We start from the raw sequence: 24,030 nt of genomic DNA on the forward strand, positions 1-24,030 counted from the left end.
GGGCCCCATCTCACGCCGTCGCGAGGCGAGGCGGTAGCCAGCAGCGGTGGCCTAACTCCCGCTCCTCTCATCAGGGGCGCTACGGTAAGAGTGACGTCACACAAGCTGTATAAAACAGCTCCGCTCCTCTCGCCAAGGCAGTCATACAGTCAGATGTTACGATGGTGCCTACGAACAAGGCAGCTCGGCAGAATGCAAAGAGGAAGCATCAGCGAGCTACGGAGAAGGAATAAAAACGAGAAGAACGACTATCTAAGCGGCGTGCCCAGTATGCAGCTCGGCGACAACATGCAACCTCCTCTGTGGAAACAGCAGAAGCAAAGGAAGAAATTATGAGTTTGCCCGACAGTGAGTCTCCTTCTACTAGTTCAGAACGCTGGAACGCGACTAAACGGCAGAGGCGTGTCCAAGACACCCCGGAACAGCAGCAGCAGCGGCTCGAGAAGGAACGTGTGCTTCGAGAGAAGGAAAACGAAAAGCGAAGAAAACAGCGTGAAGAAAAAACCCCAGCAGATACAAGAGCGTTCGAAGAAAAGACAGGAGAAATCTCTCACCAAGGCTGGCCCGACTCAACCCGAAGGACACATTGCAGGAGAACGACGTGAAGAACATGCGAGAAGCGTAAAAGAGTTTGAGACGGCAACGCGTGAATTCAACAGACGCTTTACTAACAAACCGTTCGGCTATGCGCGCTACCCGTGCCCGGACGGTTTGACGTGTAGCAACGGTCGATTCGTGTTCACGAAAAGTGGGTGTGAAGCCACGTCGTGCATGCCGTTCAAGCCATACCGTCGTCTCGCCGGTCCGTCAAAGACGCCGCCCAACTCCATAAAGCGATCTATTCGAACCGTGTTCAACAAAAACAATAAAAACGCGTTCTGCTACCTGGACGAGGTCTCTATAGACGACGCGTACGAGTGCGTACCGCGCGTCAAGAACGACATTGTAAGACGCAAGATGGGTCTACCGCCGGACCCCGGGGCAACCAGCGACACGCCGGACACGCAGATGCACAAGTGGGGCAAATTTAAGATGACCGAAGAACGATGGGGGTGTTATGCAGACAACTTGGCCATCTACAACGTGGCCAAAACATACAAGCTACCGCTAATGCATCGTGAAGACGACGAGGAGACGTACAACAAACTGTATCGCATTTTGGACGGGGACAATAACCCCAACATTTATTACGGCGTAACGCTACCGTACTTTTACGAACGCTACTGCAAGCACCGAGTGGGCATATCTTACGACGCGGAGAAAATGGAGTGTTACCGCACCGTCGGCCAATCGATACTGGAAGATTTTGTAATGGGCACGCTGGTGAGGGAAATGTTTGTCGGCATACACGGATTCGACGGATGACTTCCTCTTAGATGATTCACTGTAAGCAGTAACACTAGCATAACCCAAGACTACCACCAGCTATACTACCAGCTGATCCGAGAATAACACACTATTGATTCGCAATCACCAGGCTTAACCAAGCTAAACCACGGCCGTTTTTTTAGGTATTCCCGCCATGCGGAAACTGCGCACTCAGCAAAGCCTGCGCGTCTGAGCTCAGCACACGGACGCGACTTTCACCACCTACATTGAAGATGTAGTTGACCTCTGCAAGCATGTTGATCCGGCTATATCTGAGGCTGACAAGATCAAACTCATCGAGAAATGTATTGACGACGACGCTTTTCAAATGTTGGCAAAGCGACCTACAACCGTTCCCTCGGTGTATACCCTGTGCCAAAGTTTCGTCGAGCTGCGCAAGCAACGTGTTTGCGCTCGTCGGCCTCCCCCGCCTGCCGACTCTATCTCCGGCCACAGCCATCAACCGTGACTTACTCGCTACCCTCAAAGAATTCGTGCGGGACGAGGTTGCCTGGCAGCTCTCGCTCCTATCTCGCCAACACCCGTCACTGCGCGTCCTCAGTCCTGAGGTCGACTTCACGCCTTCACGCAAGAGGTCGCCGATGCACTGTCGTCGGCAACTAGCTCCCTTGGCTCCCCAGGTCTTTCTTCTCCCGATCCATCCCACCCATGTTGCTGCCCCATTGAGCTACGGTCCTCCAGTTACCGTGCCGCCTGCCGCCGCACTCGTGCCTCTCACGTATGCCGAAGCTTAAGTCTTCACTTTTCTCCGCCGAATATTCTTGACGTGTTTGTGGACGGCGTCAAGGCACTTGTGCTTGTAGACACTGGGGCCACCGCTACTGTAATTAACGAAACTTCTGCCGTTCGGTTCAAAAAGTTACACCCTATCATCTGGACTCCCCCTCCGTGCAGCTAGCACTGAGCCCGTTCGTCCTTCTGCCGCTTGCACAGCACCACGAGTCGTCGTCGCCAATTTTTTATATATTGTCGAATTTTTAGTCCTCCGTGCAAGCTCTCATGATGTCATCCTTGACTAAGATTTTATATCCCGCCACAGTGCCGTCATTGCCTGCGCCCGTGCGTACGTCGTCTTCTCTACGCTCTGCGATGCGCCCTTCGATGAGCCTCCGATTCGTCGTGATGCTAAGCTTGTCGTCGAGAGCACTGATCGACATTCTCCTTGACAGTGCCGTGCTTGTCCCTGTTTGCGCCGCCTCTGCTTCTGACGCCACCGTTCTCTTCACGCCTTGCCCCGTCCTTTCCTCTCGGAGACACCTCTCTCTTCCCTTCGCAGCACGGTGCGGCTGCAATCCTCGTCTCTACACCTAATTCTCTGCGTTCCCCCTGCTTCGTGGCGAGTGCGTCGGCCATTTTGAAACCACTGACTTGTTCTCTTCGTTGGGCACTGATCTGACTTCCTCCGGTAAAAGAAAAAAACAGTCAAAAGACAGAACACAGCGAAGAGACGAGGCACACACACGGCGACTGTTTTGTTTTCCTAAACATGTACCAACGGACCCAGATTTCATCTCTACTCCAGTAAAGACGTCGCTGCCCTCATCCCACGTGGCGCTACTCCCGATCACCCGCTGGGTTCGGACATTTTCGATCACTCCAGTGACTGCGCCCAGGACACGGCTCACCATGCGCAGCTCCTCGCCCTGCTCAACCAGTTACGCTCATCGCTTGACCAGTCCCCCCCCCCTTTTTTTTTGCGCCGTGCGACTCGAGAACCACAATGACATCGGTACCCATGCTTCTCTTCAACAGCGCCCCTACCATGTGTCGCCTCCTGAGCGCCGCGTCATCACTGAGCAGGTTGACGACATGCTAAAATGTGGCATTATTCCACTATCCGCCAGAACTCGGTCATCCCCACTCATCCAGGAGGAAAAGAGGAATGGCACGATACAATTTTCTGTGGACTATCGACGGCTTAACAAAACTACGCGCAAAGGCGTCTATCAGCTACCCCGCATTGACGACGCCCTTGACCGCCTGCAGAGCACCAATTTCTTCTGCAAGGCGCCGATTTCTTTCCTCCCTGGATCTCGGTTCCGGCTATGGACAAGTCCCTATGGCTGAGTCCGACCGTCATAAAACGGCGTCCGTCACCCCTGATAGCCTTTATGAATTCACCGTGATGCCATTCGGTCTCACCCGCCACGTTTGAACGAATGATGGACAACATCTTGCGCGGCCTCAAGTAGAATGTTTGTCTCGGCTATTTAGATGGTGTTGTTCAATTTTCGCTTGATTTTCCGACGCATCTTAAGCGCTTGCGTAAGATATTGAGCTGCAGAACCAGTGATGGCCTTCGACATAATCTCAAGAAATGTCACTTTGGCGCCCGGCAGCTGACAGTACGCGGCCACCTCGTCTCCAAAGACGGTGTCCTGACATATCCTGACGAACTCCTGCTGTAACGTAGATCACTAAACCGACTTCTACAAAACAGGTGCGCCGGTTTGTGGGTTTCTGCTGCAATTTTCGGCACTTTGGCCCTAATTTTGCCTGTGTCGTCACCCGCTTACGAAACTCCTGAATAGTCCCGCCGACTTGTCTACATTAGACTCGGCCTGCGATGAAGCTAGCTTGCTTCGCTCCGTTGTCAAATCACCACCTATCCTTCCACACTACGACCCCAGTGCTCCTACTGAGGTCCACACCGCCGCAAGCGGAATCGGCCTCGGTGCTGTCCTTGCCGAGGGCAAGCCCGAATTTTCTTAATACATCGTTGGGTACGCCAGCCGGGACCTCACACCGCGACGGAAAAGGACTGTCTCGCCGTAGTGTGGGCTCTGAAGATTCCACCCATACTTATATGACCGCCCATTCACCATCGCTACTGATAACTATGCCTTGTGCGAGGCCCCCTCAGGGCGCCTTGGCCGCTGGGCCCTCCGTCTTCAGGATTTAGATATTACCGTAGTTTAAGGACCGGGCTGCAAGCACTTCGACACCGCCGCCTTGTCACGTTCGCCACTGCCCTCTCCTGCGCCCTCTTCCCCAATAACTGATTCCCCACTCAGAGCGCGCACTATAATGAACATGCCCTTTGAACAACGCCAAGATCCATGCATTTCATTCATTCTCGAAGTCCTTCGTGTACACTCTACAGCCTCGTTTCCTCGAACCCTTCGTCGCCAAGCTTCTTATTTTGCCCTGCGCAACGATCTTCTGTACCGCCGCAAATATCAACCGGCCGGCCGAAAGTGGCCTCTCATGATTCCCCGACATCTTCGGTCTGATATTTCTGCACACCACCATTACGACCCTCAGAGAGCTCACGCTGGCTCGCTGGAAACCTACGAGCGACAACGCCAGAGGGACTATTGGCGGAGCGTGTAGAACTTCGTTGGTCGCTACTTTCGCTCCTGTACTGCCTGTCAGCAGCAAAAGTCGCCAGCTCGCCCCTCGACTGCCCCGTTACAGCCCCTACCGTGCCCGGCTCGCCCTTTCGCTCGTGTGGGCATCGGCCTATATGGGCCGCTTCCCTTCACGACCGCCGAGAATCGATGGATTATAGTCGCCGTGGGCCACCTGACTCTGTATGCTGAGAACACTGCCTTACCTGCGGCTACTGCTCGCGACGTCGCCTTCTTCCTTCTTCATCACTTCGACGAGCATCACGGCGCTCCTCGAGAACTTCTCAGTGACCGAGGCCGTGTTTTCTTGCCTGAAGTTGTTCACGAGATTCTCGATGCGAGCCACACAGTCCACTTTACCACTACTGCTTACCACCCCCAAACCGACTGCCTCACCGAACGATTCAACCGGGCGCGGGGGGACATGATCGCCATGTACTTTCCATCAAACAGCTCTAATTGGGATCAGGTTCTTCCGTTTGTAACCTATGCATTTAACATTGCATCTCAAGTAAGCACCGGCATTTCCTCATTCTTTCATTCGGGCTTGAGCCTTCCTGTCTGCTGGATACAATCCTTACCTTCAATCCCGACAGGTTGGAAGAAACTTCCCTTTCTGGCATTACCCGCCATGCTGAACAATGCCGCCAGTTGGCTCGCTCCTTCACCGCCGAACGTCAAGGCATCCGCGAAGATGTGTCCGATCAAGACAAGCCCGCTGTTCATTTCTCACTGGCTCATTGATCTGGCTCTCTGTTCCTGCTACGTCCAAATTTTCGGCCAAGCACATCAGCCCTCACCGCATCTTAGAGCGTACGTCACCTGTGAACTACATCATTGAGCCGGCGACACCTTCTTTGGACCATCGCCGCATGGCCGCGATGTCGTTGACGTCAGCCGCTTGCACCCCTCTCGTCGTATCCTCGCCTTGGGTCGCCAGTATGGCTCCCTCTTTCCGCCTGGGGAGTTGGAATGAAGAAGGTGATCCGGCACCGACACCAGCGATGATGAAGCGCTAGAGCCACCCGTCGGATGCTCGAGCTGGAGAACTGCCGCTTGTGTCCCAGTATCTCGCCTCGCTGGCTGTTAAACTGCTTTCTCTAGGGTGTTAGTCGCCGGCTCTGTCAACTTGCCAGTGAACCGCCCTACAAAGGATAAAAATGCAGCACCCATGGGAGTTTCTATCTTTCTTGTAGCAGGAGAAGTCGGTAGGAAATATCTCGTGATCTGAAATGTCTGCGCAAAGCCACGATCCAGTTCCGACTACGGCATGCTGCTTAATCATGCTTGCCATGAGGTGAAAATCATCAACCTCGTATTTGATACTCCACCAGTTTATAACCGTTAACGTTAATGGACATACTTTGGGTGTATTATGTATTCGATGGTTAATCACTTGCACTCTACTTTCATCCCAAGCGAATTTTTCTCCGTCTGTATATAAGGAGTTATATTTATTTTCACCTTGCTCGCGGAATGACTGTTGTCTTTCGCGTGCTCCCACCCATATTTTTTATTTTATTGCAAACCAACAATCTGTCATCGGAGTTGCTCACATGTGACCTTTAATTTTTCTAGCACTAGAAAAGACCGCCGTCGTATATTGTACGCTGTGACAATTTACGATTACTAGCCTATTACGATCAGTGGAAGGATTTTGGCGGCAGCAGGGGACGTGGGAACATTGCTTGATCACGTCTACTATATCATTAAAGCCACGTGTACCACTGAAGGAATCTACTCTACGCGATAGCCCAGCGTCAATGGACTGCCAGAACGCCTCCACAACGAAAGGCTGCCAACGCATGCTTCGTTTTGGATGCAAGTCGCCTATCGCCACCGCAAGAGGACCCAGCGCCGTTTTTGACGAATGCTGCTGTCCCTTCGCTGGATATAAACCCCGGCGCAAGGCCAAATACGTCATTTTGGCGGCAGCAGGGGCCGTGGGAACAATGCTTGATCACGTCTACTATATCGTTACAGGTTGGTGATACATTTCTTCTCGTTGACCAGCTGTAAATTCTACGCTGGTACTTTTGCCTCTGCTGCTTTCAAGTGCATTACCATGTGTGAATGTGAATGTGAGCAGCTCATAGCCGATTCCAATGAAAGTGTCTCTTGTAGTATGTGTGAATCTGAGTTCCATCAAGGTAAATGTGCTGGCGTATCCAAATCAACCCTGAAATCGAAAGGCGAATCATATATATGTTAAACATTTTAAGTGTTCAAAGTGCAAGCGGGTGAAATTTCGTTCCCAACAACTTGATAAGCCTGAAATTGAGCCGAACCTTCAAAATGTGTGGGTGATGCTTCTAACAATGAACAAGACAATCGATGTTCTGATGCCACTAAAAACATTGGATGGAATTGAGCATTCTGTTCAATGCGTGTCGGATCAAATGACAGAGTTGCTGAACCGAACCGAGAAAAATGACATTATGGAAAATATGAATAACTGCGCAAACGTAGGGCAAACTGGCCGATGCATCAACATTAGATTATTAGATCATGCCAATTCCTTAGCTGATTCTAGAGGGCAGCATCTGCCTAGCCATTGCAAGATCTGCAAACATGACAATAAAGATTGCACTCCACTTTTCGGCAGCACTAAGATTATCGGACGCGCGAGGAATAAGAAAGAACATGAAGTTATTGAAGCCTTGGACATCGCGAGATTAGGGCCTGACAAATGTGTTAGCAAGGCTTCAATACACCTGCACCGCAAGGAGTTGGAGTTTCTTGGTTTGGCGTGATGATTATGGCTTTGGTCTTTGCTGTTGGTGCGCATGCGCTTTGTTGTCGAAGGAAGAAGGCGTTGGTGCAATAAACCAGTTGTTAGTCTGCGCTTGTCTCGTGTGTTTCTCTGCTTCTTCTCTTGTCCCGTCCTTTTTGCGCAGTTATTCATATTCTACATAATGTCGTACCAACTAGCCCCTCAACGCACTCCTCTAAAGAAAAATGAACTGGACATTAAGGAACTCAGGGCCAAAGCAGAAAAACTTGATTCCGCTGAGAGTAAAGCTGAGTCATTCGTGCATAAACTTGACAACCTTGAGAGGCGCAGCCGCCGAGCAAATATGAAGATTCATGGAGTATCACAGGAAGATAACGAAAATCTTTTGTAGAAGCTGAACGCTATTGCTGACAAAAGTAGCCTGCCACTGCTTACCGATGCTGACGTGACAGGAATCCACCGCTCGCCAGCAAGCCGAGATAGAATTCCTGGCATTATTCCTGGCATTATCTGTCGCTTCACGAAGCACACCGTCGGAGATCAGTGGTGGTCAAAGAGACGGAATATTTCTGATGGAATATTTTGGAATGTTTCGAAAATCTGACTAAACGTAGCCGCTCGCTAGTTGCAGTAGTGAAAGAATGGGCAAAAACTAAGGGCTACAAGTATGTCTGGCACTCTAATGGAAAAATCCTTACTCAAAAAATCGACTGCGCGCCGGCAATTGTCTCAGGACAGCAAGCTTGACGGGCTGTCTTAGGTTTGCAAACGTCAGCTTTGCTTCTCTTGATTTTCGTGCTTCCTAATGGCTAAAAACGTTACCAATCCGTCGTTCATAAGTCGAAGCCAGTTTGTAAGCTACCTAGGTGCAGAGTACCGAAAAGCTTTTAGGTGTATGCATCTTAATGTCCATTCCGTTAGGAATGAAGATGCAAATTTAAATGCCTTCTTCGATGATTTTGGTACGTCATTTGGCATTATCATGATCACAAAAACATGGTGCACGAACGAATTTGATGTTTTCCGCCTTAAAAAGTATCAGATATTCTATCTAAACTGAGACGCGGGACGTGGTGGTGGTGCTTGCATTTTGGTCGGGAAAGAATGGCAGCCTGACCTAATACCGCTGTTTACAGAGTGTGCTGTTGACCACGAAGTGTTGTCCGTGTTACTGAACTCTTCTCTTTTCGTGGTTTGCTACCGGCCTCCACAGTTAAAATTTGTAACGTGTTTTAATTTCTTGGAATCTTTGTTTTTCTTTACTTGTAATGAACGTCTGACACTTGGAGAACATCTAAATATTAATAAGTATTGACGCGACTAAGACAAATCCTAGAATTTTTAATGAATTCAAATGGTTTTTATAATGTAATCTAGCTACCAAGGCGTATTACGCTAGATCATCGTCGTTGCTTGGCCTGTTTTTAACAAACATTGACCGTAATGTGGCTAAATATGGTGTCATTGTACATGGCATAAAACACCACATGCCTGTATTTTTGTGCTTTAAAAAACAAGTGAAGCATGACAACCAAAGATACTTTTTCCAAGCTAAAACTGACAATCACTTATATATGCTGAGGCTTAACTTTGTAAACCACAAGTATTGAATAAATCTTTTCACTTAGCGACCCAAACAACGCCTATGACGAGTTCCTGCACGTTTTAAAGCCATTATACAAAGAACGTTTCCCTATAGAAACTGCGAAGCGAAATCGGCTCTTTCGCAAGCCATGGCTAACCCCCAAACTTAATACAAAAAGTTGCTTCAAAGATAGGCTCTATCATCATTTTAATAAAACAAAAGAACCCAGTGACTTCAATACATTTAAGACACACCGAAACCGCCTTAACAAAGAACTCAAATGCGATCACTGAATGTTATGCTACTGAACTTGCTTCAACTAATGCCAGTTCAGATCTTATGTGGAAAAAAATGGATAATTTATTAGGGCGGAACATTAATAAAAATGCTATTTCTTCAATTAAATAAATCTATTAAAATTTCCGGGCAGGATTTAGCAAAAACATTTAATGAACACTTTGTTAGTGTCTCTAGCGCTCTTCTTGATGAAAACGACCTAAGGAATTTGAATAGAGTTTCAGAATACATATATCTCAAACCTGTTGATGAAGCTGAAGTACTTACACTTTATCATGAAATAAGCTGATCTACGGCTTGCGACGTCCACAGAATGCAAAAGATGCCGATCCGGTTCATTTTTGACCTTATTTTCCTTGTGTTACACATATTTTGAATGTATTTATTTCAAATGCTGTCGTTCTTACTGATATTCAGTGTGCATGTGTTTTTGTCCCCTACAAAAAAGGTCCTAGAAACGAAGTAAACAACTACAGGCCTATATCAATACTTCCTGTATTGTCTAAATTACTTGAAAAATTTATATATCAGCATTTTATTTCTTTTGAATGTGATAACAGTGTCACGTAGTGGTGACGGCAGTCGAAGCAGCGATGAAGACGGACGAAAGGGTCTTCTAAAAGAAAACATTATTGGGCTGACTTGCACCCAAGATGGACTGCATCACTAGGCGGCGGCGAAGCGACAAGCGTGCTCGGCGCTCGTCGAACAGAATGCCCGCCGCTGTCGGCCGTGCTCAATTTAAAGCTCATAGCGAACTTTCGAGATAAAGCGTGCAAAGTTACTAGAACATTCCGGAACAAAGTAGAATGAGCTCTGCCTGGCTGCTGTCAATCGAGATAAATTAGTCTCGTCTTGCGTCGCAAATAATGCGATAAAGTGGTGTGGCGGCAGATTTGAAAAAAATAAACACTGAAAATATTCGCGGCATTACTCCTCTCAAAGAAGCATCAACCCGATGCAGTAAAGCAAATAATGCGACTAGTAAGAGAAAAAAAAAACTGATCTTGCGAAAACAGAGCATGGGAATGCAGCGACTTTTAGTGCGCATAATACTGCTTCAGACGTACTACATAGACAACTTCTGGTCGTACGCGGCGTCGCTGGAATGCAGTCATTTCGTCAGGGATGACTTCATAATCCAGTTGACCTAGCCGACGAAGATCCTTGTACGGGCCGAAATAGCGGCGGAAAAGCTTTTCACTCAAACTACGGCGGCGAATGGGCGTCCACACCCAGACTTGGTCTCCTGACTTGTATTCCGCGTTGCGTCTTCGTAGGTTATAGCGTCTGGCGTCGGACCGCTGCTGACCTTAGATCCGTAATCGGGCAAGCCTTCAAGCTTCTTCTGCGCGTAGATGGTTGGCGGCAACGTCGACATTCTCTTCTTCTGTAACGTTGGGCAGCATGGCGTCAAGCGTGGTCGTGGCCTCCCTGCCATGGATGAGCCTAAAAGGCGTCATCTGGGTTGTCTCCTGCACTGCGGTGTTGTAGACGAAGACGACGTAAGGGAGGATGACAACCCGCGTATTTTGTTCGGCATCGACATACATGGCGAGCATATCCGCGATGGTTTTGTTCAGGCGCACGGCCAGTCTGTTGGTCTGTGGATGGTATGCAGTTTCCTCCGGTGGCTGGTTTGGCTGTAACGCAGGATGGCTTGCGTTAGTTCCGCCGTGAATGCTGTTCCTCTGTCCGTGATGAGCACATCAGGGGCGCCGTGTCGAAGAAGAATGCACTCCACGAAAAATTTGGCGACTTCTGCTGCTGTTCCTTTCGGTAGGGCTTTAGCCTCGGCCTAGCGTGTCAGGTAGTCGGTCGCTATGATGATCCACTTATTTACAGATGTTGACGTTGGAAAAGGGCCAAGCAGGTCCATGCCGACCTGCTGAAATGGCCTTGAGGATGGTTCAATGGGGTTCAGAAATCCTGCTGGTCGTGTGGGAGGGGTCTTTCGTCGCTGACAATCTCGGCACGTTTTCACATAGTGTGCGACATCGGCAGACAGTCGGGGCCAGTAATACGTCTCTTGAATGCGGCGGAGGGTACGAGTAAACCCGAGATGTGCAGCTGTCGGCTCGTCATGTGCAGCCTGTAGAACTTCTTCGCGGAGACAAGCAGGTACAACAAGGAGGTGGGCTGTTTTTCTCGCTGTAAAGTTCTTCACAAGGACCTGGGGGGTGAAGAAACCTTGCTTGCCAGGTACTCGATGAGTCCTTTTAGGTCGGGGTCCGAGCGTAGCTGCTGAGCAAAAGAGCTGGGGCATATGGGTCCCAGGAAGCCGTCCTTATCGTCGTCCGGCAGCGGCGTATCAACAGGGGCTCGTGAGAGGCAATCGGCGTCAGAGTGCTTGCGTCCGGACTTGTAAACGACTGTGACGTCAAACTCCTGGAGACGCAGACCCCATCGAGCGAGTCGGCCAGAGGGGTCCTTCAAATTGGCAAGCCAGCAGAGCGCGTGTTGGTCGCTGACCACCATGAACGGTCGTCCGTAGAGGTAGGAGCGGAATTTCGACGTATCCCAGGTGATGGCACGGCACACCTTCTCAGTTGTCGAATAGTTAGCCTCGGCTTTGGAAAGGGAACGGCTAGCGTATGCGATGACTTTCTCCACTTTGTCACATTTTTTTTAACGAGGACAGCGCCTAGTCCCACACTGCTTGCGTTGGTATGAACTTAAGTATCGGATTTTTCATCAAAATGCGCAGATATCGGTGGGGACCGTAAGTGACGCTCAAGTTCCTTGAAGGCTTCTGCTTGCGGCGCTTCCGATTTATTCGGCACGTCTGCATTCGTCAGTTCGGTCAGCGGCTCGGCATTGCGCGAAACGTTTTTCACAAATCGTCGGTAATATGCGCACAGTCCGAGAAATCTGCGCACTGCTTTCTTATCCACCGGCGGTGAAAACTGTTCAATAGCAGCTGTTTTCTGCGGGTCTCGGCGTACTCCCTCCTTGATAAAGATGTGGCCTAGAAACAGCGGCTCTTCGTAGGCAAAGTGGCATTTCTCTACTTATAAGGTTAGGCCAGACGACTTGATTGCTCCCAGTACTGTTCGAAGTCTTTTGAGGTGCTCTTCAAAGTTCGAGGCAAAGACAACGACGTCATCTAAATATACCAGACAAATTTTCCCCTTCAGGCCTGCCAGAACTGTATCCATTACTCGCTGAAACGCCGCTGGTGCGGAGGAGAGACGAAATGGCATCACCTTGAACTCAAACAGCCCATCCGGAGTGATGAATGCTGTGTTCTAGCGATCTCTTTCGTCGACCTCAATTTGCCAGTAGCCCCTCTTGAGGTCCATCGATGAGAAATATTTGGCGCTGCAGAGGCCGTCCATTGTGTCGTCGATGCGGGGGAAGGGGTAGACGTCCTTCTTTGTTATGTTGTTCAAGCGGCTGCAATTCATGCAGAATCGGAGTGCGCCGTCTTTCTCGCTAGAACAACCGGTGCCACCCATGGGTTCTTTGAAGGCTGAATGACGTCGTCGCGAAGCATTTCTTCGACTTGGTCTCGGATGACTTGTCGTTCTCGCGGTGACACACGGTGGGGGCTTTGACAGAGAGGTTGGACGTGTTGGTCCGTTTTAATGCTGCTTGGCAATTGGCGTCTGTCGCACCTTCGGCGATGTCGAAAAACACCGTGGCTTTGAAGCAGATTGCGGATCTGGTCTTGTCTGTTCCGGTGCAGGGCTGGGTTGATGTCGAAAGTGGGCAAGTTCTCTTGGTCAGGCGAATCTTCTGCGGAGGGGTCGGAGATGGCGAAGGAGTCTCGTACGTCGGATATTTCGTCGAAGAAAGCAATCGTCGTTCCTCTGTTAATGTGTCGGTATTCTTCGCTGAAGTTAGAAGTTCTTCGGCCTGGCCATTGCGCAAACGTGCGATGCCTCTTGCGATGCTGATTCCTCGGTCTAGGAGCAACTGCATGTTGCCCTCGATGATGGCTTCAGCATTAATGTCTTTCGTGGCGCCTACGGTCAAGATAACGCTTCATCGGGGTGAAACGCTCACTTCTTCCTCCAGGAGACTCAGGGCAACGTGATTTTCCCTAGTTTTCATCAAAGCGATGGCTTCGTCCGTCGAAAGCGTGATCAGCTTGGATCGCAGGTCGATGATCGCCTGATGCTCATTAAGGAAATACATACCCAAGATCACTTCGCGGGAGCATTGCGGTAGCACAACAAAGGTCGCAGGATAGGTATGTCCTTTGACAGTCACTCGCGCTGTGCATCGTCCTGATGGCGTAATGAGGTGGCCCCCTGCGGTGCGAATTTGTGGGCCGTCCCTAGCCGTTGTGAATTTTCTCTGATGCGCAGCGAATGTTTCATTCATCACTGAGTAATCGGGTCCTGTGTCGAAAAGAGCGGTAGCTTTCCGGCCGTCGATAGTCACTTCTAAGTCGGAGGTCCTGGCTCTTGCATTGCATGTCGCTCTCTGCGTCGGGTCACGGCTTCTTCGCGTATGCTAGTCGCGGGTGTGGCGTGCGGTCGGAACATTTCTGTGTGGCGTCGTTGTTTTGAAGGCAGTTTGCGTCGTGGTCGGGGTTGTCATTTTGTGCGGCGTCGGTGCAGCGAGGGTAGATACTTCATGCGGTGTTTCGGGTGAAGCGTCTTCATGGGGCGTGGTCGGTGGAGGATCTTCGGCGTTTCGCTCGTGAGCAACCACACCTCCAGAGGTTGCTGCCTTTAGTTTCCCCTACGGGGGCTGGGAGACCTTCCTCGTACCGCGTCTGCGTAGCTGCGGCGTGGCGACGCAAAGCGCGAGGTTGACGGCGATGGTGAGCGCGAAAAGCGGTTCGGCGTGTACTCCTCTCGACGCAGGTACTCGTCGATTTCCTGCGGACGTTGTCCGAAGCGTGGTCGTGGGGCGTTAACGGCAGATCCTCGAAGACCGATACGTCAGTACGGGCTGAGACGAAGAATATGGCCGGCCTCACCGCAATCGAAGCACAACGGCCGGTTGTTGGAAGTCCTCCAGGCGTCGCATTTTCTGGGGCTTGAGCGTCGGTCATAGGCTGGGCAGGCGGGGGCTGAAAGGCGGCGTTGTGGAACAATTGGCTCATCTCGGGGAGGACGTGGGGGTTGTCGCTGGGGCTGACCGGTCCTTACTGCAGGGCCGTAGATCATGGCCTGGGGTTCTGTGGCCATCGGGGTGCCAAGTGCCTGTTGCACTTCTTCCAGTACCACATCCATCAGAGTCGCTGCTTGTGGCTGTGGGGAGGATGCCAGTAATCGGCGTAGCTCCTCTCAGACGATTTCGGGAATAACTTCCCGCAAGCTGTCGCTGGTGGTGGCCGGCGTGTCCGAACAGATTGCACAGGCAGAGGAAGGGCGATTGTACTGCCGAGCTCGTACGTCGAGTGTCCTCTCTATCGTGCAGGCTTCTTGCATGAATTCCTCGACTGTTTTTGGCGGCTGGCGGACGAGACTTGCAAAGAGTTGTTCTTTATGCCGCGCATTAAAAATTGAACATTCTTTTCCTCGGTCATCTCGGGATCGGCGCGGCGAAATAGGCGCTTAATCTCCTCGACGTAACCGCGGACAGGTTTATTCGGAAACTAGATCCTGGACTCGAGGAGTCGTTCGGCTCTTTCTTTCCTCACGACACTGGTGAATACCTTCAATAGTTCTCTCTTGAATAGATCCCATGTCGTAAGAGACGACTCCTAGTTTTCGTACCACGCACGTGCGCAGCCATCCAATGAGAAAAACACGTGTCCAATCTTTGCCGCATCATCCCACTTGTTGAATGACGCCACGCGCTCTAATTGGTCCAACCGTTCTTCAGGGTCTTCGCCTAGGGATGCATTGAAAGTTGGCGGCACCCGCGGCTGCTGCAGTATGATCGGTGTCGACATCTTCGGCGAGGTTTCGGTGCTCGTGGCAGCGTCTTTTCGCTGTCTAGTGCTGTCCGGCAGTTTCCCGAACTCAGGCTCCTCTCCTAGGAGACGTCGGCTGGATCGCTTAGCTGCTGGTTCGTCCTCGGGTGCGAAGCGCTTAGGGCTGGCTTCACGACTTGAAGGGGGTGTCAGGAACAAGGAAGGCTACCCAGCACCTCCACCAGATGTCACGTAGTGGTGACGGCAGTCGAAGCAGCGATGAAGACGGACGAAAGGGTCTTCTAAAAGAAAACTGTTTATTGGGCTGACTTGCACCCAAAATGGACTGAATCAATCGGCGACGGCGAAGCGACAAGCGTGCTCGGCGGACGTCGAACAGAATGCCGACCGCTGTCGGCCGTGCTCAATTTAAAGCTGATAGCGAGCGTTCGAGATAAAGCGTGCAAAGTTTTTAGAACATTCCGGAACAACGTAGAATCAGCTCTACCTGGCTGTGATCAATCGGGATAAATATAGTCGCGTCTTGCGTCGCAAACAAAGCGAAAAAGTGGTGTGGCGGCAGATTTGAAAAAAGAACAAACGCTGAAAATATTCGTGGCAATATATTAACGAGCTCTCAATATGGTTTTAGAAGATACTTATCCACAGAATCTGTTTTACTAGACCAGAAAGGACACATTTTGAAGGAGCTTGCACAAAACAGATTAGTAATTGTAATTTTTATGGATTTCATGAAAGCTTTTGTTCTTGTTAATCACAATTTTCTGCTCCTTAGGTTAGAATCATGCGGCTTTCGCGGGCTCGCAGTCTCACTAATAACATCATATTGAGAATTTCGCAAACAGGTAATTACATTACAAGGTTTCACATCTTAATAGCAGCCCGTCTGCTCTCGCGTTCCCCAAGGAAGTATACTTGTTCCTTTTCTTTTCAGTACCTATATTGATGACATTTTTAGTGCTGTACCGCTCGCAAAATTCGTTATTTGCACAATTGACACTAGGGTAATCGCATCTGGGGACAACATAGATTAGTTGGCAGCTAGAGCAAACCGCGTGGTAAAACAACTAGATCAATAGGCGCTGAGAAACGCGTTAAAATTTAATATCACAAAGACAAAAGTTGTAATCTTTCGCTCTAAAAACGAACTAATTCATTTGAGCAAAACTATAACTTTAAGGTCATGTCCTTTAGAAACAGTAGCAATGCACAAAGCATTAGGTGCTATATTTATAGAAACGTCTTGAAACGCCCACATATTACACTTAGACACAAAACTATCTCAAATTCTTGGTCTTCTCCACCGTAATCGTCATGTACTTCCGAAATCTGCGATGCTCCTATTTATCACAACTTTTTAATTATCACCTTAATTATTGTGGCTTGATCTGGGGTGCTATAACTCAGAAAAATCTTCAAAACATACAGATACTGCAAAAACGTTTTCTGCGCCTTCTTGAAACCGTGCCGCCATCTTATCAAACCGCCAAACTATTCCTGAAGCACAAAATAATTCCTATACCAAATATATTTCCTTATCGTCTGTGTCGAGCTTTCAAACAAGAATTATCTCTTCGCACACACTTCATTCAAACGCTAGCAGAATTAGACTATTACACTCCGACGTATTGAACAAGAAGCAGGAACCAATAGAAAAAAAGGTATCGAAATAGCTACGGTCTTCATACGCTACAAAATAGGCTGCCACAAATATTGAACGAATTTCTAGAACAGAACATAAATTTGCGGGATACTCACACAAACGTTTATCGCAACTATTCCTTTCTCGCACGACTTTTCTTGCTTTTTCATGTCTTTTTCTTGAACACATATTTTGTGATAGTGCTATTGGTTTTGGTTGGCTTGTGGTTTTGGTTGTGATAGTGCTATTGTCCATGGTTGGCTGGAATAATGTTTGTTGGTGTTTTTATTCCTTGTGATCGTGTAGTTTTTCACCTTGAAGTGATATTACGTGACTGCTTGTCTTGCCTTTTCTTCCACTGTAATAAGTTTTCATTTCGACCTTCATTGCTGTTGCCAAAATGTAGGTGGTCCAGGGCTTCGTCAAGCTGTCAATGGGCAGCTTTTACTCCGGGCTCCCTGTCATCATGTACCGCATTATGGTCGAATAATGTATCAAAGTATTAAAGTTTACCCAGCCTCTTGGTCCTCAACACATTAATGTTCTCAGTTTCAAGCTTAGTACGACACAGGTCAGTGACAAGTTTTTCCCAATCAGTGGCAGTTTTCTCTCCCTTCTTCACTGAATCCACCAAAAAAGGTGAATTTCTGCGGCGATCACGATTGTCAAGAATTTTTAAGCGAGAAGACAGGGCTTCTGTCTGGGATTGTTGCTGGTCGCACTTTTCTTTGTACTCGTGCAGCATCTGATGCAGATTATGAAACTGCTCAATCCTGTCTTTTATGGTCCGTACTTGGTTGAACAAGTCTCCAAGCTGGGTTTCTACAAGGGCGTGATTAGCCTTATTTAAGGTAATTTCGCCATTTTGCTTTCCTGGCCGGAAGCCATTTCATGTAGCTTGTCTGCATCCGTTCGGCCGAGATTTAAGTCTACGTCCCCGCAAAGAAGCAAAATTAAAAATAAAAATGAAATGGGTCGCGGAACAATAAGAAACGTCCTTTGATGTGATAGCTAAGTACGCAAGTCATGCATGCACTGAAATAACACATGTGGGGGAGCCGGCAGAGTATACAAACTGAATCGTACAGAAGGAAACCAACTTTTCTCAGCAGAAGTTGCGTAAATTGCAGCAGCGACACTTCGCCGGTTCCACGACCCGATGTCGCTGTGACGCTGGCTGGCCTTTGTAGCTGGTTGTCAACCCCGCCCGCTGTAACGACAGTCCAGTGTTTGTGGCAAGAGCAAAATTCGTCGGAATAAACCACTGGGAAAACACTGCAGTCACAATCTTGATTGTCGAAGCCGTCTTCCAGAAACGAAATGCAGGCGTCATCTGTGGTCAGTCGGAAAGCCTTCATCAAAGCGGCGGGCCAAGACCAGAATGGAACAGAAGATCAAGGTAGTAAAGCAATGCGTACCGTGGGGACCGGATGGCATAGCCTAGAGCTAAGCTGGGAACACAGCGGGTTGCAGCATTTCGTGGTAAGGTTTCATGCGCACCACGTAGACAGTCTTAGTCGGGTGGCGCTGCCGTGGTAAAGATCTCCTGTTCCGTGGTAAAACTTCATAGCGGACGTCACTAAGACGCCGAACTACCTGGCATGGACTGAAGTAGTCGCAAAGAATCGTCGAGGTCATACACAACATCTCGGCGTCGCAGGTTGTAGCGACCAGCGTTGAGGTGTTGCTGGCACTGAATTTGATATCTTGCGAGCTGGAGGGCTCCTTCAGCCCGCTAGGGGAGTGTGTTGACGTCAGCCAAGGCCTCGTCATCATCTTCGCCGTGTCCAGGGGGTAGCATGGCGTCCAGCACAGTAGTGACACGACGACCGTAGACCAGCTGGAAAGGGGTAAGACGCGTCGTCTCCTGCTCTGCCGTATTGTGTGGGAGAGAGATAGAGCGGGTTGATTGACGAGAAAGGCGTATTTCAGGCGAAGGTTGCATACGGGGTAGGTCGTCCCATGTGCGATGTATAACGTCGACAAACATAGAGAACATGTCTTCGAGCGTTCGATTGAGGCGTTCAGTCAGTCTGTTTTTGTTCGTGGATGATATGCCGCGGTATTCCTGTGAGTGGTGTAAGCTCGAAGAGAGACCAATTTTGGCAGCAGTGTCAGCCCTGTACGCAGAGGCATAACAGTCTTCCTACAAATTCCAGGTACACGGGCGCAGTTTTCACCGGATGGCCGTGCATTGTTATCGAGCGCTTGGAATCCCCATCGTGGCCGCAGCCTGGTGCCATCGCGTACGTGGCTTGATCGCCGACTCAAGCGCTCTCAGCCGCTGCACCACATGACAGCCTGCATGACAGATACGAAACTCAGACGACGATCGTCAGGTGCGCTGCCGAACCACGTGATGTCCTCGACAACGCCTACAAAACCCGGACGACGACAGCGATCGCTGAGCGGCAGCAGTGATAGCACTGTAAGCAGAGGCATAACAGTCTTCCTACAACTTCCAGGTTAATGACAATCGACCTATTTGTCGTAAATACTTCAACTCACTCTGTATTGGTGTCACTGCTGCGCAGTGCCTTGAAGAGACTTTACTAGCCTGCTATAGCCACATTGTTTGTGCATTAACATAACTAAAGGAGGTGCTAAACTTTTAAAAGATTTCAAAGATGAAATGAAGACAGAAATGAAAAAAAATGTGAGGGAAGCGCTTGAGCAAAAAAAAAAGCGCTTGAACACAGCTCTCGGTCTGAACTGAGAAGCGTAAGAAGTGAAATTGTTTAATTGAAAGAATAAGTAAAACCGGAGATCGATGAACTGGACTAAAGCATAGATTTTGATGAGCAAGTCTCTTGATAATGTTACCCAGCGTCTCAAAGCAAGCATGAGCGAGAATAAAGAGCTTAAAAGCCAAAATGAAAAGCCTTAGCAGAATTTTTTTAAGCCTGAGGAATACCTGACAGAAACCAAAACGGCGCTCCTAAATTACGAGCAGTATTCGCGCAACAGAAACGTGTAAATAAAAGAAGTTGAGGAGCAGGCACGTGAAAATCTTGAACAGATGCTTGATAAGATTGGTGAAAAAAATTGTGGAACCCATACCACGAAATGACATCGACGTGTGCCATAGAGTGCCCACAAAAGACTGCTGTATCTAAATGCTAGATAAGTTTAATCGAAAAGAGATGATATATCTGCGTTACTGAAGACTTGAAATTTCAATTTTGAGGTTTTTTTTCCTTACTGAGACCTGGCACAATCACAGCTCGGGCCATTTTGTACTTCCGGATTATCACCACTTCTATTTAAATAGTAAAAAAAGAAGAGGAGGAGCCGTGTCCATATGAACCTTTTTACAACAGTGTGAATTTTTAAATGAACATAGCCTTATTACCGAGAACTATGATATACTTTGCATTATAAATTGAGACAATTGTTGGCCGTAGGGTATCGCCCTCTGAATGAAAGCAACCCTTTATTTTTGAATTCTTCGACCGTTTTCTCGCATTTTCAAAAGACTTTATTTGCAAATTAACTCTTGGCGGTGATTTATATATAGATCTTACGAAAGTTTCCTACCAAGATACAGAGTTACAATCAGTACTTCAACACAGTGGTTATTACAGAGCTATTTCCGAATCATCCCGCACCACTGCGTAACCGTCTTCAATACTTGTTTTGTTCGTCACTAAATCATTGAGCGAAATTATGCGATCCGAGAGATTTAGCTGCGATATAAGTGAAGAATTCCCCATATTTTTTTCCTACCTCCCAAAGCCCCACAGCATAAAAATATACAACAGAACTGCATCGCATTAGAAAATTTCAGAGAAAGACTTGGCCGAATTGACTGGCCTGATCTCTTGATATTTCAGACGTTAACACTGCATATCATAAATTTAAAACCAGGTTTCAAACATTGTATTTTGATTGCTTTCCTGTTAGAAGTCACCATAAACCTGAAAAAGCTCGAATGCCATGGAGTACCAGTGGCTTAATTAGAAAAATAGGCCAGAAGAATAAGATATACCAAGAGTTTCTCAAAAGATGTGATTCGAATAAGCGGCTGGAGTTCAAAGAATTTCACAATAAACTGAACAACGAAAAAGAGAAAACCAAGGAAGACTATTACCACTGTGTTTCTCATGCTGATTGCCTCCAAAGGAGTGATAAAGCATCTGTAAGATAAATAGATTGAATATTTCTTGACTTACCGCACCCAGTTTGTATCTGCTAACGACTTCCCACCATCCCAATGTGCCGTAACATCTGGTGTTCCCCAAAGCTGTGTTCTGGGTTTTTTCCTCTTTTTGATGTATATTACTGACCTCCCGATTAGCATTAACTCTTCCCTTAAGCTTTGTTTGGTGTAAGCTATGGTCTATTGGTCTCAATCCATTAAAGTCCAGAATTATGTCCATCTCACGCCAATCTAGCCGGTAAAAAACGTTTCATTACAAGATGAATAAAGTTTCATTAGAGAACGTATTCTGTTATAAATTTTTGGGCCTTCACATCACTTGCAGCTATCCTGGCGCATCCACATAGAATATGTCATTTGATTTGATTGGATTTGATTTTAGTTATTTGTTTCTTTCTGATGCAGAAAGAGGAGCAAGAGCAAAAGGCGAAAGGCCTGACGATGGCTCTTGCCATCGCAATGCAAACCGTGCCCTTGGTTAGATACGCAGAAACTTCTCTCAGGCTGCATTTAGGTCACTTTTATATAAAACACTAATACAAGTAAGGTTAGAATATGCATAATCACAATTGGACCGCGCACAACTCACTTTATTTAATGCCATAGAATATGTTCACAATTGGCCAACTCGCTTCATTCTTTCCAATTATTCTCGCACGGCTAGTATTTCTGAATGAAATCTAAAATTGGACTGACTAATCTCGCGGTTCGTAGAAATATTTTGTGCCTCAGTGTTGTTTTACACGGCATTTTTTTCCATAATGAGACACTAAAACAGGAATTTCTTCTATACAATGATACGTATCATCACGTGTTGATCATCCGCATAAAGCTGCAATCGCTGCTTATAATACAAATGCGCTTTTTAATTCTTTCTTACCGAAGACCAGCACTGAGTGGAACCACCCTCCACCCAATATCGCCTGCACTGAAGACGCGAGTTCCTTCAAGCCACTTATCACCAAATACGTCATCCAACAAGCATCTGCATCGGAATTTTTTCCTTTTCCTTGTACGTTTTCTATATATACTATTTTTCACCCACCCCTTCTTTGACGCCCTGCGAGTCCTGAGGGTATTGTAGTAAATAAATAAGAAATAAATAAATAAATGCGTAATGTGCACTTTAATACAAATGTGAGATATGCGTAACATGTATATTATGCATTTTTGTGTATGTAAGTGTAGTCGTTCGTTTATGAAAAAAAAATTCTTAACAAACACTGTGTCACTGTTGCCTCGTTAGTTGGAGCGTTGTGGCACTGGGGCTGCGCAGCTTTTTCTTCTGTTCCGTTTTTTCACTATGTATCCATTCTCTGGTGAAAATAAAAAGTGTTGATTGAGTAAGTACGCCGTAAAGGCGGTTTCATGGTTCGATGATGAAGTGCGATGATGCACCGCGACACAAGACTATGGATGTCACAAAAACTGTGCGACTTCGGTCGCAGGAGCGCGGAGCAGCGGCTATGTCTCTGCGTACCGCGCCAAGTATGTGGCGCCACTACGACCAATTTTTTCCCCAAGGACGACACAAGGCATGGGCCCAACAGATCTATGCCCACTTGTTGGAAAGGTGCTGTGGGCGGTGGTGTTGGTTGCAGTAGCCCTGTATGTTTCATGATTGGTGTCGTTCGCGGCTGGCAGTCGCGGCCCTTCCCAAAGAACCCCATGTCGTCGAAATTTCTGGAGCCCTTCACTACGGCGTCTCTGAATGCCGGAGTCGCTTTAGGACGTTAAATCCACTGAAACCAAAAACCAAACCAAGAGCACGAGGCAATAATGCCGCAGCTCATAAGAAAGCAGCCGACGAGGACAAAGTGTGTATGTGGGCGAGTCAGCCAACTTACAAGAGTGCAGTCTTCTTTGCTGTGCAAGTGCGGCTGTTGGAAGTCTTCGTTACAATATTTTCTCGTTCTCTTCACCAAACATGCGGAACAAATGTTACCAATTTTCTTTCAAAGCGTTTAATATTGGGAGACACTAGCACCGCCAATTTGTCCGCCGGTAACGCCATCGAGCGCCCCATGGCATATATCCGCCATGGCGGTCGATTTTTGATGGAGACGAAATGCTACAGGCTCGTTTACTTTGTTTTATTAATGGGCGTTAGAGAAGCCCACGAATTGGAAATTATCGGCAACCTCCAACTGAAGTGTTCCTCATGGGAGAAGTTACTTTCAGACGTTAAGCCTCATGAAACCTTCTTGTGGCATACCCATGCATACTCCTGGCCTCTCGTTGCACAGACCCTTTTAGAACCCCAAGGCCGTCTCTTTGTCTGCGCAGCTCTGTGGCTTTGGTAGTGGCTTTCTTCAGCTTGTTTTTGTAGTAAGTGCGACCTAGTTGGAGGTTTGGTTGTGCGACTGAGCTCTGAAGGCCGTGGGTGGCTTCTGCGCTGCCAAAGACGGCAGAGCAGCACGTAGCACCAGGCGGACTGAAAGCTTCGCCAAACTTCCTTTGGGGTCGCCTCCCTCTTCGTTCTGGCGCCAAGGTAACCCGTGGCGTGCCAAAAACGGCAGGTAAAGGCATTTCACCCTTAATAAATAAAATGAACGGCGAGTGCAGTTACTTTCTCCTGGCTTCTTGAAGCGGAACAAACATTGGAAAGTTGTTTTGTGATGCTTTTGTGCGGCTGCTTTTGAGAGTGAAAGCTCTGCACGATATTGTTGCAGATCTCTCAACAAACAAAACAAATAGTTTTTACATTTGTGGTGTATAGATTATCTCCACATTACAATAAATGACGAAATATGTTTTTGTAGTAGCCTAATAATGCATAATGTAAATTCTTGTTGTTTCGAATCAGGTGAAACGTGAAAGGCGCCCGTGTGCTTTTCGATGTCAGTGCACATTAAAGATTCCCAGGTGGTCGAAATTATTTCTAGACCTCCGCTACGGCACGTCTTTCTTCCTTTCTTCTTTCACTTTCTCCTTTATTCCTTCCCTTACCGCGCGGGTCAGGTGTCCGCCGTGACGTAAGACAGATACTGCGCTATTTCCTTTCCTCAAAAACCAATTTTCATTTTCTCATATTCAGC

The 24,030-nt window shown here is 48.0% G+C and overlaps 1 long non-coding RNA gene across 1 annotated transcript in view; it reads left to right on the forward strand.

Annotated features, from left to right (window-relative positions):
• Positions 1 to 22,328, forward strand: part of LOC144110309 (uncharacterized) — a 99,529-nt gene extending 77,201 nt beyond the window's left edge. Inside the window, exons 2-3 of the long non-coding RNA XR_013309798.1 lie at positions 18,993 to 19,261; positions 21,878 to 22,328. This is a non-coding gene — a long non-coding RNA (uncharacterized LOC144110309). The remainder of the gene's footprint in view (positions 1 to 18,992; positions 19,262 to 21,877) is intronic.
• Positions 22,329 to 24,030: the final 1,702 nt, after the last annotated feature.

The sequence above is a fragment of the Amblyomma americanum genome, chromosome 11 (assembly GCF_052857255.1).
Source record: "Amblyomma americanum isolate KBUSLIRL-KWMA chromosome 11, ASM5285725v1, whole genome shotgun sequence".
Lineage (NCBI taxonomy): Eukaryota > Metazoa > Arthropoda > Arachnida > Ixodida > Ixodidae > Amblyomma > Amblyomma americanum.